Source organism: Falco peregrinus, chromosome 7 (assembly GCF_023634155.1).
Source record: "Falco peregrinus isolate bFalPer1 chromosome 7, bFalPer1.pri, whole genome shotgun sequence".
NCBI classification, from domain to species: Eukaryota; Metazoa; Chordata; class Aves; order Falconiformes; family Falconidae; genus Falco; species Falco peregrinus.
The window spans coordinates 87,379,979-87,394,872 of NC_073727.1; the positions used below are offsets into that span (position 1 = coordinate 87,379,979).

Genomic DNA, 14,894 nt, shown 5'->3' on the forward strand with positions numbered 1-14,894 from the left:
TGGCATCACCTTGAGATCAAAACATCTACCCGATCGCTATAGGAAGGCTTTATAGATTCAAGTTCTATATAGATAACACTTCAACAGCACAATCACTTTTTTCCCTGCCAAAAAGAATCATGAAAAGCACCAAAAATATTTGCAGCAGGGAGCTAGTACCAGTTCCAGCTCTCCTTCCAAGCTATTTTCAATAAATTAGTCTTGATAGCATTGCAATTTGTTGAGGTAGAGAACAATATAAATTAACAAAGTCGTGGCAGTCTGGGAAGGGAGGGAGGCAGTATTTATCCCTTGAAAGTAGGAGCTGCAAAGAAAAACACAAAGCATTACACTGATTAAGTAACACACGGGTTGGTGTACAACAGAACTCGTGCATTACATTTGCAGGTTTGTGTTTTGAGTTAATAACTGGGGCTAGACTAAACAATTGGACTGTAGCTGTACCACACTGCATGCCAGACCTTACTTGCTTTGATCTCACAGAATGGTAAAAACTTTGAAGAGAAAGTTTGGAGATGACTTAAATGATGCTCACAGCTTTTTAAGCTTGGAATTTGGTGGTTAGTGCATTAAGCATTACTCACTTTCTGAACAAAGTGGAAAGTTAACATAAATTGGCAGATGACTAACTGTCCAAGAAACAGATTACTGAATGAATCACTGACTCTACTTTTAGCCTAATAACAAGACAAACGAAGAGGAACAAGAAGAGGAAAAAGACAAAAAATTTCCTTGCAGAGTGCTTGTATTTGCACTGGCCACCAAGTTCCAGCTACAAAAAACTACACAAGTTTCATTTACCGTGAGTGAGTTGTGGACCACACTACCCCTCAGTACACATTTAGTAACAGTTACAGGAATAAATGACAGGATTGGAATGAAGTTAAATTGTTGAGCAGTCAGAAGCATTTGGCAGGTTACAGGTTCGACACACAGAAGCACCTCAGGCACAGCAGATACCTGCACTGACCTGAAGCACAATTTGGGTTTCCCCACTCAAGAGCAGGACCTAACCAAAAGTCTGCAGACAGTTTGATTTTTGCTAGTCAAGTTCTGGCCAAAAGTCTGGCCAATACGCATGGCCACCTTTCAGCTTTGCATAAAATCCCCACTGGCGCTGCTCAGGAACACGGGAGCACGCCAGCAGTGCTGTCCCCCTCCCAGACACTGGCCAGCTGGCTCCAGCAGCCACACAGGGTGAAGCTATGCACAACAGCTTGAGGCAATCCAGGTTTGCCACCTAGCAAAGGTCCTGTGCCACCACCACTGCTCCACACCCCCCCCCAGCCCCATCTCTTACTCAAATTGTCTAGAAAATAACCCAGAAATCTAGTATCAAGAAAAAGCCATCATCCCCAGAGTGATGAAGGGTTGCAAGGAAGACCTGAGGGTCTAGGATTGCAGTCACCTGGTTCAAACAAAGGTCTCCACAGTCACCAGGTCTGCTCATGTCCTCAGCTGTAACTTAAGGTTGAAACCTAAATTCAGGGGAGCTCATCACAGAGGGGAGATTGGTGACACAACCAGGTCAGATCAGGCCAGCAGCAACCAGAATCAGGTATGAACAACAATAGTTATTTGAATATTTGCAAAAGACAATACTTTTGCATTTTGTTAACGTAGAAGACTTGCTTGAGTTCTGTTTCCCTCTATCGTTTCTTTCAATTGTCTGATACAAATACAAGCCAAAATTTAAAAAGCCCAAACTTTCCATGCCCTGGAAACAAGCTCCTACTGCCAAGCTACAGGTGAGGCTGGGCACAAGCTGCTAATGGTTTTCTGCAGTGCCACCACATAGCAAAAGCAAGACAAGCGTGATCTTCAGGAGATGGGGCATGATGCTGTGACAGTCATTGCGCTTTGGGGACCAGAGGTCCCATGGTCAGCTCTAGGTCTTTCAACAAATTTTGGTTTAATTTGATCCCTTACAGAGGTCCTTGCCAGACTCTCAGTAAAACCAACGAGCAGAAAAACAAACCCTATACATACAATGAATAATCTTCTGCCGATTTAGCTCTCGGGGCTGGCCCACTGTGGGGATGAGACAGGTGCCGGGGCAAGTGCAAGGAACGGAGAGGAGACGATGCAGAGCAGAATCATAGTCTCAAAATTCAGTAGCAACAGTGTCTGTCACCCCTTACAGGTGCAGCCCTCAGTGATTCTGGACACAAGTCCCATTTCCGAGTCAGCAGAGCTCAGAACATGGATGAGATTTAGACACATCATGACCCAACCCTCATGACACTTCTGATGCCAACCTTTTCTAAAGAAAAGCTGAAATCAGAGCACTGAACCTATGTCCTCTTGAACTCTGAGCAGCCAGTGACACCTTATTTTGCAGTCCTTACCGATTACTCTTCTGTGAACTTCAGTAAGAACTGTCCATAAATAAATCCTTAAGCTGGAAGTTGGCATTTTCTACTATACCAATCTGAAAATAGCAAAATCTGTCTTATTGTTGCCATGTAACAAACAACTGGATTTTCACATGTTTCAAAGTTGTATCTTCACAGGCTTCTGCGCCTCTATTTTTAGTGAGCCTCTCCCAGTAAGAAGCTACAAGACAAAGATTGTCCATCACAGTCTGGTTATACAAGCAACTAACACACCCAAGATATCACAGCACAATCCCAATTAACTACATAAATACATTTAAATATTTAGTGGAAAAACATGCCCATGACACGGAGGGGGCTGGGATAGGTCTAGATATTACTGAGAATCTGCCCCAGAATGGATTTTGTAAAAAGCACACTCTGCTTTTAAAAAAGAGTAATAAGAAACAAGGAACCATCACATTGTTATAAGGAATAACTTACTAGTATAAATGTTGCAACAACAGAGAAAGTAAACACCAAGGTTTCACAACTGTTGGAATTTTCACTCTTAACCAGGAAGAAAAGACTAGCTCTGCCTCATTTACAGTCTTTAAATCTTACAACAACACAGGCAACTTGAAAGCAGGCAGTCACACTCTCTGTGCAGCAGATCAGGAGACACTGATTGCACTGCCATTAAAAGAAGAACACCTTGTGTAGAAGAATTAAAATCTGATATACTGTAACAGCATGGAGGGCATGCTTTGTTGACATGTAAACAAAATAACCTCATGTTCTAGGAGGCACAGTTTCAAACAAGATGCAGTATGTGCCAGGGGTTCCTTCACCGCACTGAACATGGGGCGGTCTTTAGAAAAAGATTTCAGCCTCATAGGTAAACAGCTAAAAGGATGCCAGCACATTTGAAAACTATTACTTAAACAAAAACAAACAAACAAACAAACAGAGAGAAAGAAAAATTTAATAGATCACTTTCTGATTTGCCCTTTTTTCAGTATCACTTTCAGTACTGGAAGACGTGTGTTTCCTTCTAGGTAATGACAAACACATCCTGCAGTTGTCATTTATTCTTCAACTCCTATTTTCTGTTTACTTTCCTCTTCGGTTCCTCTGACCCCAGCTCCAACAGCAAAACAGGTCACTTGGCCGTCTTACTGTCCTCTCTCTAATGGAGTGGAAGAGAGGTGGAGAACAGCAGCTCAGCAAGACAAGGTAGTATGCCAAGTCTTCTCCCACTCAACATAAATAGATTATATTTTCCAGATGCACATCTCTTGACACCAAGGCTAAGTGTCGACAATACTCACTGCAGTGAAATGCAAAACGCTGAGGAGACAGGAGAGGGGAAGATTTTTAGCACTGCAAGAAGTGCTACAATTAGGGGGTTTTGGGAGGGTATGAGATCTTCCCCTGTTGCACAGCAAATCGCTAAATCTTCCATAAGTTTTAAAAAAACAGAAGCTCAAAGTAATATTTTCCAACCTTTCACTAAGAGTAGGGGCCAAAACCACACGTTTTAAAGGTCTTCCACAGTTTTATTATTAGAAACAGAAACACTACTGATACTGATGAGTCATTTGTATTGGCGGAAACCAAGAACACCCATTTTCTTCATCTGTTACAAAGCTTTCAATGTGGTTTTCTATTCATTACTGGTCAAAGTAGTTGACTAAAAACAAAACAAGTGACAAGAACTCACCTTGTTGTTATTAAAGCCTGTTCTATACCAGCTGATTTTGTTTATCACACTTTCACAGATTGTTTTTTGTCCCATTCCACAAAAACAAGAAAAATACACAAAGGACAACTACAAATCTAAACTCAGTGACAGTAAATCCAGAACTGCAGACGAATAATTCACTCCGCTTCTGCAAAGGCTTTTGTGATCGACTAAGAAAGGAAAAAGAAAGAAGGAAAGAGAAAAAAACCACAATAAGAAGATCAGTTAAAAATCATCAGTCAGCAGAAGCTATCATTTTAGGATCCTTATGAGTAATCAGAATAGAGGCTGTAAATAAAGAAGCAGTTTTACAAGAGCACAAGTTTTCATCTTCATGCAAATGAAGGAAACCTTTCATGCTAATGGGCAGCGATACTGCCACACAGGAGATAATAACCAAACTAAGAAACAGCAAAATTCTGAAAACTGAAGATGGCTAAAGCCATTTTTTTAAAGTTTAATTAGAATTCCTTGGTGGCTTTAAAGATTTCTGCCATAAAAAGGAGTGGAGGGTAGGAGACCGTACAGCTTGCAATTGGCAAGGGAAAATACAATTCATACGCTGGACTTGCCACATCCAAATTGGGAACAATGCTCGGGGGGATTGTTTTTTGGGTTTTTTTGGTAACATCCCATTCACAAAAAAAAGAAACAAAATAAACCCCACAGGTTTATTCCTGCTGAACATCTGCAGCACCTAGCTGTACTTTAAGCACAACCTCTGCAGTGGTACGATGGATTTCTACTTCACATATGCACCTAGGAGAACAGCAGCCCGGCAAAATGACAGTGTATTTTGATACTACTGGGGAAGAAAACCACAGCAAAGCAATGACCAGAGAACTGAAAATAACCTTTGAACAACAGCTCGGCACTGACGGTCTCTCTGCCTGCGCTTCCTATTGTGGATAGTTTATAGCAAGGGTAGCTCCAAGCTGCACCAGACACGTGAGTCAGCAAGAGCAGCTTGCAGGAAACTGCTGACATGTTCAATTGCTCTCACATACAGTGAACACACCTACCCACTAAATAAAAAAACAGGCTGCATGCAAATCGGGGTAAAGGAACACCTCCACACCTACAGTTCCTGTTTTCCTAGTTCAGGTTTAAATTTTAAAGCGCTCACTAATAAAAAAATAAAACCACCCTCAGTGGATGTCGGCTATAAGAAGTAGCTATGGTTAAGTCTCGAGGGTCATTTTGTTTACTTAAACAGACGTAACTGCTTTTCCTCTTTGCAAAAAACAAAATTGCTGCTCCACAGCCCAGCAGCCCTGTATGGTCACAAGCAGTAAAGGGTTCCTGTTTTTCTTGGTGGGGAGACTCCTTTTGAATCTATGCATCAAAACCCATCTACCCATCACAGCCCAGCTGAGTGTTTTCAAAGCTCAGGAGCAAAAACATAAGCTTCCAGCTTCTGTTGCAACTCCTACTAGGTGTAAACTGGAAATCCCCAGCTTTTTTGTTTCTAGCAGCTTTTCAAGCATCTGTTCAGCTGATACAATAGCAGAGAAAGCTGTATGCAAATTATAGGTCTCGGGAATAAATCTGGGAGAATCTGACCCTTTCAGGTCACCTTACACACTAAAAAGAAGAAGAAAATGGCATACCTCAGGTCCTGGTGCCTCTCGCCCCTGCAGCCACCACCACCACCACCTCCTCCTCTTCTTTTGAGGCACTGAATCTAAAGTGTCCCATCTTGTTCCGACGGCACGTTTGCACCAGCAAGTGTAAACAGCAAAGGGGGAGCAGCGGCAGAGAAGATCAGGGAAGGATGAGGGGCTATACACACAGTGCAGCCCTCTCACCCACACAGCAGCACAGTTCAGCCCCCGCCACGTTAGCCTTTGCAGGCAACTTGTTTCAAGCCAAACAGGGACACATCTATTGATCTACTGAGATGCCAGTGCAGCACAGCTGGTGCTCCTCTGGTTGTTGCTGTGGCTCTTTCTGCATAAAGATCGATACAATCAAGAGAGGAGCCTTCCGAGCCCAATTTTGGACAGATTGAAGCTCTGCTCTACATGTAAACTTTTAGCATAAAAGTTTTCCCAAACTTATTCTCTCATTCCTTTTTATTTACCTGTTCTGAACATGTGGTTGCTCTTTGATCAATACCATTACTTCTAGCAACTTGGGAGCTTTGAGTCCATCACTGGCCACAAAGGCATTTGTATACATTCCATTGCTTGCCTGCTTTAAAATTTTAATTCATAGCCAAGAGTGGCACAGTAAGTAGTGCTCTTTTCAATCCACTACAAAGATGTTTCTGCCTAACTAAAAAGCAGAACGAACACATTGCAACTCAGCTGGCAATATTCATACATTTTACATCTTCTCAATGCAAGCTTCAAATGAATGTGTAATATTCTAGCAGCTGCCAAGGTTAATGTATTTTGGCTGAATTTAAAGGAATGAGGACCATTTTTTTGTAAAAAGCTGAACAAGCAGTTTGAGCACTGTTCTGGAAAACCTTGGGGGGTTACTGGGGATAGAAATCTACTGCCCATTCAGCTACTGCAACCTACTCGAATATCAGTAAAGAACTGCAACACCAAAAAGATTCTCTTTGGTATGTGGTCAGGAAGAACACCGAAAGCAGCAGAACTAACTCGGACTTAGAGAAAGCTTTTAAGTTTAAATCCAAATTTTCTTCAACAAATTAATGGAATGATTGGTGTATTTCCCCTAACAGTTCAACTCAGAAACCACTAATATAGGACCATCACACCCAATACGAGCAGACCTGGAAATTCAGACCCAGAGGTGAAAGATGGAAGCATCCATGCCTTCCAACGTAAGTCACATCTGCTAAACACTACAGGTATGTTCACGCAACTTGTAAACTAAGAAGCCATTCAGAGAGCATTCCTTTGAGTAAAAAGGCACCTACATTTTGACTTGCATATATAAACCATGTTCATACCACCTAAATTAAAATCACAAGAGACTCTGTTCACCTCACAGAATAAATGCTATCCAATTTACACCAACAGTTTATTACATAAAAATGTCATTACTACCAAAATGATTACTTCGCATATATTAATGTTACACATCTCATTTTTCAGCTTAGCACTGTAATTGTCTCTCAGCTACGCTCTAAGAGATCTCCCCTTTATCTGTGCGTATGTGAAGTCCTACCCAAAAAGAATGTCACAAGCACACAATGAGAAAACATCTTTTTTTATTCTTCTTGGATTTTCTTTTTTAAACGTGATCGCTGGTTGTTTGGTTTTTTTTTTCCATGGCTGGTGATATTTTTAGAGAAAACCTTGAGGAAAGTAACTAATTGGCAATCATACTGTAGCCTCATTAAGAAAAATAGCTATTACACTTCAGAACAGAAAATCAAGCAATTGAAGTTTTAAAATAAACAAGGGCAAGCAACTCTGTCACATATTTCACACTGTACATCATCTATACAGGGTTTTATTTTCAGCTCTCTTTGTTATTAATTATGTACATGCAGAAAGAGATATGCAAGATTGCTATACAGTATGGAGATTTTACTAAACTCATCAATTTCAATGAGACTCTGAGGCCTTCTACAATGTCAAAGATTTACTAGAATCTCTTCGTATTAGGAGTGTCATGTCAATGCCTATTTGTTGGGATTTGGACCGTTACTCTCAACTAGCAACTCGGGTGCCATCTCCAACTTTCCTTCACGCCCAGCACAGAAGAGTGAACAGACAGTGTTTTCTTGCTTCAAAATGAACGACAGAAAGCAAAGAAAGGAGATGAGGGTGTCCCACCTACATCACCAGCACATCCTGCCAGCATGCACCACCTTAATACCAACAGATGCTCCAGATGTGCCTCCACAGCAGAAAAAGACTAGGAATACCTGCTCTAGTACTGTTTCCCCAGTTTGAGACATCTGGGCATAAACAATCGCTCACGATTAACCAGTTGCGATCTGTCAGCATGTGCATCGGTCATGTATCTGCTGTGCACACCTTTCCCATGTGTGCACCTTTGCCATGTGCACCTCACAACAGTAAAAGTTCTCAAAAATGTTGTTTAACCACAAATTGCACGGCAGAGTTGCCTAGCATTGTCCAGAAATGCATACTCTGCTTCTGCAGAGCACTTCTGCAAAACATCTCTAAATATCCTGACAACCACCCCATCTCCAAAATCACTAGGGACCTTTCTTGTCCACTTGACAGCTCAGCGTACTGGTGTACATCTGTTTGAATGGCTCGTCCAGTGTTACAGAGCTAACGAACACAAAAAGTAGACCTATGATCCTGATTTTTCAATCTTCTACTTTTCCAATTAGTCACGGCTTCCTTCCACTTCTTGCCGAGCACCTTCAGAGCAGCCTTTGAAGCTGGAGGGTCAAATGTGAAAAAAGATGCTGAAAGCACAGGTTCAGTACACCGCAGGGAAGTACAACGCCGATCCATTTTGCTGCACAAGTGCCCAGATCCCAGCGACGGGGGCAGGCAGGTGGGTACAAAAGGCAACACGGGCTTTTAAAGGAACAAGCCCCCATCTGAAGTGGAATTTTATTTCTATCTGTCAGATGTAAAGCCTCCTAGAACACTGGTTTCAAGCTGTTGCTACAACAGCCCCATAGACAACAGCTTCAGACGAAACCTTATCGCTTTATTCTATCCATCTCATCAAACGCAATTATCTCAAATTTCAGTATTTACGTACCTGAGCGAGTCACTTCACCCAAGCACCACCACGCTCTTCAAACTGCTGAGCATTCCACCGGCTACGGCAGAACCTCAGACAATTCCCAGCCTGAAAAAACCCGACTGGTTTCTAGCTCGAGCCCCGGACCGCCCGATTAAAATATGCACAAGTTTAGCGACAGTTCCAAAGTCTTTGAGAACGGGCTTTCATCACGAAAACACTGACACGGCTTCAACTAGCACAAACAGCAGCACCGCGATTTCCCAATCTTTCCAACACCCTGAAGAGTATTTCTAATAAGATGTCATCCCCGCCTCACGTTTATTACCATTGAATGACAAACGGGGTTTACTCCGGAGCTGCCGGGGCTTCGGCGACAAGGGCACGACGATCTCACGATAACTGAAGCGTTTGAAGCAAGACACCCGCCGCATTACAAAAATAGCCTGCTCCACAAAAGGAGAGGCACGATTTCACACTTAGAGTCTTTCATGACAGCCAGCGTCCCCGCGGCGCGCTGCCTTGCCTACACGCTCCGTTCTAACGATCCAAGAAACTGTTACCGGAGTTCGCATCCCCCCCGAACCCGCGCGGGGGGGCAGGGGCCGCCGCTCGCCCGGGGGTTCTGCCCGCTCGCCCCGAGCGGCTGCAGGTGGCCGCGGCGGCGGGACGGCGCTGGGCGGAGGGGGCTGCCCGGGGCCTCCGGGCCGCCCGGCGGTGCGGAGCGGTGCGGAGCGGTGCGGTGTGAGCGCGCACACGGACAGCGGGGCGCCCGCCGCGCACTCCCCGTTACGCAACGCGCGTGTTTCCCACTTCGGGGAGCGGGCAGCCAGCACAGCCCCGGCCGCCCGGGCGGGGCGCAGCCCCCCGCCTGACCCCGCGCAACAGCTGCTCGGCGAGGAGAAGGGGAAAACCCACGCTGCGCCCCCCGCACCCCGGCCAGCCTCCCCCCAAACTTCGCCCCCCCCCCCCCCCCTTCCCCAGCGGGGCTGCCGAGCCGCGGAACAGGCGCACTCACCTCGCCTCCGCGCAACTTTCGGGGGTCTCCCCTCTCGCTGCAGCCTGGGGGAAGGGGGGGGGGGGGGAGGCCGTGGGGCGGGGTGGAGCGGGGCGGGGGGGGGGGGAAAGACTGTTACGGCTGAGGAGGTTTGGGGAGGGGGGGGGTTGCTCTTGTTGTTTCTGCTGCTGTTGTTTCGGAAATTCTTATTAATACGTCTCTGCGGTCAGAAAACTGCACCCGCCCCCCCCCCAAATGAAAAAAAAAAAACCCGCCCCAGACGCTCATCACATGGCGATTGCTTTGAACCAGCTGCTTCCAGCGCCAAAGTCTTGCGGAGAAAAATAAAGGGGGAAGGGAGGGAGGGAAGGAGGGAGGGAGGGAGGGAGGGAGAGGGCTGGCAGGGGGGCCGGAGGAGGAGAGAAAGCCGCAGCGGAGGGAGGGTGGGAAGGAGGGAGGGAGGGAGGGAGGGAGGGAGGGAGGCGGGGGGGGGGGAGCGGCACCGCGGCGGCTGTGTCGCTGCCGGAGCGGCCCCCGGGGCGGGCGGCGGTGGCAGCCCGGCGGAGGCGGTGAGGGAAGGCGGCACCGCGCTGCTGCCGCGGCCGCTGCTGCCCGGCTCTGCCGCGCGCCTGCCGCCGCCGCCTCGCGCGCCCCGGCCCAGCGCCGCCCCCGCCCCTCAATCGCTACATTGTTGACATTCGCAGGCTGACATCATCCTCCCCGCCCCGCCGCCCGCTCCATTCACAATAACGCTACGCCAACGGCGCAGCGCCCGCTCCCCGGCCGGCCCCGGCCCCGGCCCCCACGCACGGCGAGCGGCGCACGGCCGCTCCGCCAATGGCGGCGCCTCTGACGTTCCCCCGCCCCGCCCCTCCGGCCGCCGAGCGGGAGGCGCATGCGCAGCCCGCCCTCCCGCGCTTCCCGCGGTGGGTGTGTGCGGGCGGGCGGGAGCGCGCGCGAGCGAGCGCGAGTGTGTGGTGTGTGTGTGTGTGTGTGTGTGTGTGTGTGTGTGCGCGCGCGCGCGCGCGCGCGCGCGTGCCGCCGGACCCCGCGCGGGGCTCGCGCCGGCGGCCGCAGGGGGCTCTGGGAGCCGTAGTCCGCCGCGAGGGGCCGCCGGGGCCCGGGCAGGCCCCGCGGCAAGGCCCGTCCCCGCGGCGCCGGCGGCGGCGAGGTGCGGCGCGCGGCTCCCGGGCGGCAGGCGCTGGGGGGGGCCGGCGCCCGGGCCGCATGGAGGCGAGCGGGGGCGCGGCGCGCGGGGGAGGCGGGGGGCCATGGGCAGGGCGAAGCGCGGCCGCCCGTCGCTGCCCGCCGCGCCGCGGTGTTGGTCCCGGTGGTCCTCCACGCGCCCCGCCCCCGGAGAAGCCTCATCCTACTGGCATTGCCGCCCGCCAGCGCCCAGCAGTCCCGAGTCAGCCCCGCCGCGCAGCGCAGGGACAGCTAAGCGCTCCCAAGACAGACAAACGAGCCCCGGTATCCCCGCCGAGTGCCGCCGGCGCGGGGGCCGCAGGGGGCCCGCCCGGGAGCCCCTTCTCGGCCGAGGCCGGGCGCCGCCGGGCCTTCTGCCCAGCGGGAAGCCGCGACTCCCGCAAGAGATCCGGCGGCGGCAGCTAGCGCTTCGGAGCGGGACCCCGAGTGTCCCGAGAGATGAGATGCAGTTGGGAGAACCGGCAGATGAATAAACCGCGTTCTGCAAGCCCGGGTTGCGCAGCCGGGCTGAGACGGAAAAACATAAAGATGAAAGACGGCTGATAAAAAGGAAAGTTAGAAAATAAATGATTCACAATAGGGGCTGTGAGTGAGATTATCTCTGGACACATCTCTAATTAAAGGACGTTGGATAACTAGAGGGTTACATTTTCCTGGGTCAGTGGTCTTGAAGAAGAAATTGCAGTTGCAGTAAATGTCAATAGAGAATGATGGTGACCTGCTACTAACAAAAGTACATTCATTAATTAACGTGGGCGTGTTTGTTATTTTTTCTGTGTTTATGTCAGTTTTATTGCACATTCTCTGTTTCCCCCTTTCACTACAGGGAGATGATAGATAGGGTTTTCCGTGTCTCTTAGAGTGGCGCAGTTTCTGTGAAGTTATTTCACTGATGTCTTCTCCTGAAATTGCAGCAGCTCCATCAGCCTACCTGTGTTTTCAAAGTCTACTAAGCTACAGAAAACTATGCAAATGCCGCATGCCAACGCAAAATCAACTCTTCATATGCAACGACAAATATATCATCACTTTTTAAAAGCATAGTTCTCCCCTGGCTTGCATTTTGCACAATTGCCCACTTGTGTGAAGTGAAAAGCGTTTCAGTTTGGTAGCATTTCACCCCTACTTTTCCAAGCTATGTGTGGCTGCAGAGTAGCACCCCACTGGAGAATTTGACTCATAAACTTCACTTGCCCTTTCCAAGTAATGTTCATATAAAGCCTTACTCACAAGTGCCACTTAGGTTCTGGTTCTGCAGACTTATATGGTGTTAAGCCTGTGAAAAGTCCCGCAGTGTGTAAGGGGACATGCCATGTTTAAACACTAGCAGGACAGCCTTCGTGTTGCCTTGTTTTTCCTAGAGACACAAAAAAAATTTTCTATTGGTGTGACAGATAAAAATACTGTATTGAGAAGGACAGGGAGATAAAAATAGGCCATGCAGCATTTGTAATGCTTTAGTTAGCATGCTATGTGCCCATTATGCTGCTGCATTCAAAGTGCACTTACTCTGTTATTTACAACACACTACAGGAGATACAGCTCCAGGTAGTTAAAGCCAGCCAAACAGAAAACTCGGCAAAGCGATCTGTATACACCTGCGCCCATGGCACGCGTTTCTGAAAGGTGCAGTAATTGCCATTTATCGTACTGGCCAACATTTTAAAATTAATGGTACAATTTGGCTTAAAGGAAGCGTAAAATGAAAACATCCATTTTAGATTTTATTCCTCTATTTACCCTGTGATAGAATTTGCAGTGACTTCAGTGTGAACCGGATCAAACTTGTGCGGAACTGAGATCAGCACAGAGTAAAAAAAGCCAGAGCCAAGCACGGACTGGGCACTTAGGCTTTTTGAAAACTCACCAAGCACCTCTGTGCAACTTGTGGTATCCAAATACTCTTAATAATGTTGTGACCGACTCATAATGGAAGACGGTGTTCAGATTCCGGTATATCATTCCGATCGTGATTTTATTGTAGTTGTTATATCTATATAACACTAGAATAAACTGGGGGAAAACTGACAGTTGATTTTCAAAAACAGAAGGAATATTACGCTAACCAAATGAAACCTACTATTTAAAAATGCTATTTTTATATTGTGTATTATACATTTTAATGCATTGGCTTCCCAGTTAATTCCCAAACTGCTCATATTCCAACAACAGATCTAGTCTGATCCTGTTTCCATTGCAATCAACTATTGCCACGCCTCAATTTTTGTGTATGTAACTATTTCTGGACCGTTTTTCTTGTAGTACAGCCAAACATGTATTCCAGACAAATATGAATTATTTGAAGAGATGTCATGTATTGTCTCTCAAAATGATCCAGAGTTTGTCAAGCAACATCAAAATACGATAAGAATAAATGTGAAGAGGTACAATTTAGAAGTTATCCCGTGAAAACCTGAGGGGTAACTTGCCATGAATGCTGCAATGCTATCCTCAAAAAAAGGCTAAACCATGCATTCAGCAACTGGTTTTAACCCAGCTCTATGGAAAAATTTCCTGGTTACACGTTACCTTTACTAATGTCTTAATTACATGGTTTCTCCACGCTGCCGTGACTTCACCCCTTTAGAGAGGACTGCCTTGTTGAGCTTGTGGCAGTTGACCTGCTTTTCAGTGTTTTCTTTGTGGATAACACAAAACTTTCCAGACTATCTGAATTACGAATATATATTTCAATCATGTTTCATATGTAAATTTAGAAGATTTTAGATGGAATCCAATATTGTAAAACATGTCCCAACATCCCTTTCTGAGATCTCATTTGCATATCAATCTTGGAACTTGAATAGTCTTAATAGTGCCACTTGTTGGAGAGCTCCGTGTATTGCAAGGTATTTCAATCATGTATCTATAAAAACAAATTGCTTTTTCCTGGTGATTGGTAATTCCTACTTTAAGGTGCTATGGGAAGAGATGAAAGTACTGCACAGAACAACTTTTTTTTCAGTCTCGGCTTCAACCACGCTGACTCAAAGCCTCTATGAATGAGCAACATGTTAGTGGATCTTATGCAACTTGATCTTTACAATGGTAATGAAGGAGTGGAAAAGGAAAAATAAGGACAAGTCTTGTGGTTTTTAATTGAGGAAATCGTCATTTCCTTCTGAAGTACATTTTACCCTGCAGCATTTGGGTGAAAAGATCAGCTTTCCTGGATAAGCCCTGGTCCTGCGCACAGATCCAAGTCATTATTGATAATTATGCACATATTCTCCTGGGTTGTGCAGGTAGAATTAATGAAATTGCATCATTTTCTTTGCTGTGATTAAGAAATTCATAGATGATTAGTGATTACACTACAGGCACCATACGTCTTTTCATAACCAGATCCTAACACACCCCAGGTACATTGTGTTTCCAGGAGCACTGACAGTACGAACAGCACGCCCTGAGTCAGTGGCTGTGACGGCTACGAAGGAGACATTGTCATGGTGTGTGATATCAAAGATCCACAATGTAATGTCTCTGCAGCGTGGCTTGACATTACATCAAAAGCTCCACAAAGGAACATTTGCCATGCACAGAGCATCAGATTTCCAGCATGATATTTTGAGGAGCTGGTGAGATATAATATTTGAAATATACTGAAGTATTAACAAAGCATTGTTGCTGGGACTAAAATTATAATGTCGGGAAGCAAGGCAAGAAAAAATGACAGGCACTGACCTTTAAAAAAATAGATGCAGATACCATAGTAGAAAGGGAATTTAAGGAGCTGTTGACATTGGGTGTCAGGAAATCGAGGGTCAGGAATCACTAAGGTTTATGCCTTATGTCTAAAACGTGTTCTGTGGTCACAAAGTCAGAAGGTAGGGTCTTCTCTGGTGTTTATCTTTTTCAAAAAAAGAGAAGTAAACTGTTCAGATCACCTGCTTGCTGGGGTTGATGGGCTTTGGTTTGACATACAGTAATCTGGGAAAAGTAATTGCAATACCTGTGCTAGACAGATAGGATGAATGAC

The 14,894-nt window shown here is 46.4% G+C and overlaps 1 protein-coding gene across 4 annotated transcripts in view; it reads right to left on the minus strand.

Moving 5' to 3' along the window:
• Positions 1–9,803, minus strand: part of BACH2 (BTB domain and CNC homolog 2) — a 196,814-nt gene extending 187,011 nt beyond the window's left edge. The window contains exon 1 of one of the 4 annotated variants that reach the window (XM_055809680.1): positions 9,731–9,803. The gene's annotated coding sequence lies outside the window, so the exon portion shown is untranslated. Of the gene's footprint in view, positions 1–8,730; positions 9,661–9,730 lie in introns of those variants that run through there. The other 3 variants (XM_055809683.1, XM_055809681.1, XM_027785943.2) reach the window with 3 other exon arrangements.
• Positions 9,804–14,894: the final 5,091 nt, after the last annotated feature.